The sequence below is a fragment of the Electrona antarctica genome (assembly GCF_951216825.1).
Source record: "Electrona antarctica genome assembly, chromosome: 4".
Taxonomy (NCBI): domain Eukaryota; kingdom Metazoa; phylum Chordata; class Actinopteri; order Myctophiformes; family Myctophidae; genus Electrona; species Electrona antarctica.
Window position 1 is genome coordinate 12,562,522 of NC_136809.1, and position 5,302 is coordinate 12,567,823.

The window sequence follows — 5,302 nt, forward strand, 5'->3', positions numbered from 1 at the left end:
GTTACACCCGTAAGGGTCCATTTGGTTCCATATTTTCTACACTCTCAAAGTTACAGACCCCTAAGGGGCCATTTGGTTCCATTTGTAAATTCTCACAGTTACAGAGCTGTAAGGGTCCATTTGGTTCCATTTGTTACACTCTCAGATTTACAGACCAGTTAGGGTCCATTTGGTTCCTAACTATCAATCATGTAGCTGGGGACCCCCTAGAACCCCTCAAGGACCTCATATTGTATTCAAACTGCAGACTAAAACATCAGTACAAGAGATGATTTGTTATCCTCATAACCTTAAAAATAATTGGTGGGATTTAGTGAAAATCTAACATTTGGGGTTATGTATGAATCTGAAATCTGAAAAAACATTGGAGTACATGAAGTAGAATAGATTTGATACTCACGCCCTATAGTCATGTTCCATTCATGTTCATAATTCATGAAAAGACAAAACACATTCATAATTAGAAAAAATATACTTCACATACAGAAATATGACTCATCATTTACAAATAGTTAATTGTGGCATGAAATCGCACATTTTAAATGAATCTGTTATCTCAATAATTTAACTCAATGATATTGATATTATGTCAAGTAATCTAATTATTCCCATAAGGGTCCATTTGGTTCCATTTGTACACTCTCAGAGTTACAGACCTGTAAGGGTCCATTTGGTTCCGTGTGTACACACACAGTTACACCCGTAAGGGTCCATTTGGTTCCATATTTTCTACAATCTCAAAGTTACAGACCCGTAAGGGTCCATTTGGTTCCATTTGTAAATTATCAGAGTTACAGACCTGTAAGGGTCCATTTGGTTCCATGTGTTATACTCTCAGAGTTACAGACCTTTAAGGGTCCATTTTGGTTCAATGTGTTATACTCTCAGAGGTACAGACCAGTTAGGGTCCATTTGGTTCCTAACTATAAATCATTTAGCTGGGGACCCCCTGGAACCCCTCAAGGACCTTATAATGTATTCACATTGCAGACTAAAACATCAGTACAAGAGATGATTTGTTATCCTCATAACCTTAAAAAATAATTGGTGGGATTTAGGTCAAATCTAACATTTGGGGTTATGTATGAATCTGAAATCTGAAAAAACATTGGAGTACATGTAGAATAGATTTGATACTCACATGCTGTAGTCATGTTCCATTCATGTTCATAATTCATGAAAAGACAAAACACATTCATAATTAGAAAAAATATACTTCACATAGAAATATGACTCATCATTTACAAATAGTTAATTGTGGCATGAAATCACACATTTTAAATTAATCTATTATCTCAATAACTCAATGATATTGATATTATGGCCAAGTAATCTAATTATTCCTGTACGGGTCCATTTGGTTCCATTTGTACACTCTCAGAGTTACAGACCTGTAAGGGTCCATTTGGTTCCGTGTGTACACTCACAGTTACACCCGTAAGGGTCCATTTGGTTCTATATTTTCTACACTCTCAAAGTTACAGACCCGTAAGGGTCCATTTGGTTCCATTTGTAAATTATCAGAGTTACAGACCTGTAAGGGTTAATTTGGTTCCATATTTTCTACACTCTCAAAGTTACAGACCCATAACGGTCCATTTGGTTCCATTTGTACACTCTCAGAGTTACAGACCTGTAAGGGTCCATTTGGTTCCATGTGTTATACTCTCAGAGTTACAGACCTTTAAGGGTCCATTTTGGTTCAATGTGTTATACTCTCAGATTTACAGACCAGTTAGGGTCCATTTGGTTACTAACTATCAATCATTTAGCTGGGGACCCCCTGGAACCCCTCAAGGACCTCATATTGTATTCAAACTGCAGACTAAAACATCAGTACAAGAGATTATTTTTGATCCTCGTAATCCTCGTATCCTCGTAATTTGTGGGATTTAGTGAAAATCTAACATTTGGGGTCTATGTCTAATCTATGTAAAGGTGTGTGAATGTGTATGTGAATGGGTGAATGTAATGCACAATCTATGTAAAGCGCCTTGGATAAAGGCGCTAAATGCACCATTTACCATTTTAAACCATCACAACATATAGGATATTAATTTTTTTGACAAAACATAAAATAATAAATATGGAGAGATGCAAGGTTTGTGCCCGACAGCCACAATATAGAACATAATGAAGACTCAGATTAATTTAAACAATTCTAGACATTATATGAAAAGTTGAAAACACAATTTAATTTATTCATAAAGAGATAATCATGATCACATCCTTCATTGTACATGTCAAGGTTATTTAATAATATTTCACTGTGACAGACAGTACATCACTTACCTATTAATTCCACAGCAGTCTCCACCTCCTGTTCTCCATGTTGGACCTGACAGAGGTAAAGATCATGATCTGCTTCTCTGCAGTTCTTCAGTGTCAGAGACACGTTGCCCCTCTGCAGCCAATCTGTGTTCAGGGTCAGTCTATCCTCGTAGCCCCTCCCCTCGGCCACCTGACCGTTCTTATACAGGTAGATACACTTTGTCTCCTTAAACCACCTGATCGTCATAGAAACCGCGTTGGTCTCAGGAGAGAGCTGACAGGAGAGGGTGACATTTTTACCTGTCTTATCCTGAAGAGGGCCTTTAGGGATGAGTTTAAAGCCACCTGTTGGAGTAAATGAAATAATTGTTTGCATAATGAGACGTGTTCATTTAGACATATTTACTTTGTTATACAGATAGTAGAGATCTACAAGCTCACAACACATCATTTGTTTACATTTTGATCATGTTTTCTTTTATAAATGTATTTGTATTTCTTTTAATGCTTGACAAAATAATGTTGTCCTGGAATGGCATGTCTAGAGCAGGGAGAGCAGGTTGAGAAGACATGCAGTGGTGGAACCAACAGCTATCAATAGAGAGGGAAAGAAAGAAAGAAAGAAAGAAAGAAAGAAAGAAAGAAAGAAAGAAAGAAGAGAGAAAGAAAGAAAGTTGTGGCCTCGGGGCCACATGAGGCCCTCAGGTTAATATCAACTGGCGGCCTGGGGTCCACATGCGGCCCCCACCTTCACTTAATCAGGCCCTCTGGTTAATATCAACTGGTGGCCTGGGAGCCACATGCGGCCCCCACCTTCACTTAATGTGTCCCTCAGGTTAATATCAACTGGTGGCCCAGGGGCCACATGCGGCCCCCACCTTCACTTAATGAGGCCCTCAGGTTAATATCAACTGGTGGCCCGGGGGCCACATGAGGCCCCCACCTTCACTTAATGAGGCCCTCAGGTTAATATCAACTGGTGGCCCGGGGGCCACATGAGGCCCTCATGTTAATATCAACTGGTGGCCTGGGGGCCACATGAGGCCCTCAGGTTAATATCAACTGGTGGCCTGGGGGCCACATGCCGCCCAGGCCACCAGTTGATATGAAGCTCAAAACGCGTCAAAAACACGTAAGTTAACAGTATTGTCACCTTCATGTTGACCTCTGAACTCTGCCATGGCTCCTTCATGTTGACCTCTGAACTCTGCCATGGCTCCTGTATGAAGACAAACAGATTAATTAATATCTTAATACAATAATCAATACACATTAATACATGATTATGTTAATACAACAGTGTTGTAACTAACGCCCTTACATCACGTTACGTTACCTAACGGCGCTACTTTTTGCAGTAACTTGTAACCTAACGCTTTACATTTCCCCATTCCATAACGGCCTTATAGTTATTGTGCGAGCGTTACCCGCGTTATAGCGTCATGTTAACTTATGTGATCTGTTACGTTTCCTTCATATATCTAGGGGTACTTAAAGGACGCAACAAGGCTGGCAAGTGAATTTGTCTTTATTTGCACCACTTCAATAAGGCTTTATACAATAGACAGAAGGTATATATATACAATTAAGACAATAGTATAACATGAATATATATATATAATCCCGCTATATATATATATCAGTAACCTCCTGTCTAGACAACCTGTAAGCGACTAATAACGGTAGTTTCTGGGTTTCCAACCAACTTAAAGTTTAGGGCTGAGCCCTCCCGAGCTGAGCCCGGTTACAAGATCAACTTAAAGATTATTTACTTTATATAATGAAACAAAAAAGGCTGTATGGGGCAACTCAGGGAAAACAACAAAACAGACTAAACCTATCCTAATGGAAACAGAACCCTCTAGCTAATCCTAACCATCAACAGAAAAAGAAAGGTTACAAATTATCAACCTATCTAAACTCTCTACTCTTTCTAGTCCTAACCAAAATACAAACCGTTTACAAAAATCAAGCTCCCACACTCCCGATTATTACAACACAGTATAACTTCTTGTAACGGTACCACAGCAAGGTGGGTTAGATTGTTGGTAATCACGCAGAGCGCTCCACACTGGAGTCCCTCGTGAATGTTAGACTCTTTACACAGCTCCTTGGACAAGGTGCCCTCAGTATGTCAGACTGAGTCACAGTGCCAACGAGCTGGCATCACAGCTGCTCTTAAGTAGTCTTCCTCTGGCTGGCCTTCTGATGATGATAGGCTCCCGTTGACGAGGTGGGCAGGTGGAAGGTAAGTCTCCGCCTCAGAGCACCAGCCAGACCTGTGACTGAGAACTGCAATCAGCACTCCATACTATGCAACAGCATATGACCGACAACTCCATACTATCATAATCACTGTATACTGTATAACATAATATATATATATATATATATATATATATATATATATATAAATACCCCTTGTATAATATACAATATATAGAAATATAGTCACGGTCTCATATATAATACATATAAATATACAATCCTCGAGTATGTAACACCCCCACCCCCAAAATCAAACAAAGTTTGACCCTATCTCTACCACCCTCTAGACAGGGCATCTGCCCCCTTTTTGTGTCGAATTTCCAAATTGTAATCCTGAATGAGAATTGCCCATCTCATGAGCCGCTGGTTGTGATTGCGCATGCGCTGCAAGAATACCAAGGGGTTGTGGTCCGTGTAACAGACCACCGGCAACGGACTCGACCCCACGTACACTTCAAAGAACTGCAGCGCAAACAATACAGCCAAGGCCTCTTTCTCCACGGTTGCATATTTCACCTGGTATTTGTTGAATTTCCGGGAGAAATAGCAAACGGGATGGACAAGTCCACTCACGTCCTCCTGCTGCAGGACAGCTCCAGCACCCACACCACTCGCGTCCACCTCCAGGGTAAACGGGCGACTGAAGTCGGGAGCAGCCAAGACCGGCGCACTACACAGGAGAGATTTGACAGTTTCAAATGCATAACGACACTCGAGAGACCAGATAAAGGGTTTCGTAGGACTCAATAAATTGGTGAGGGGA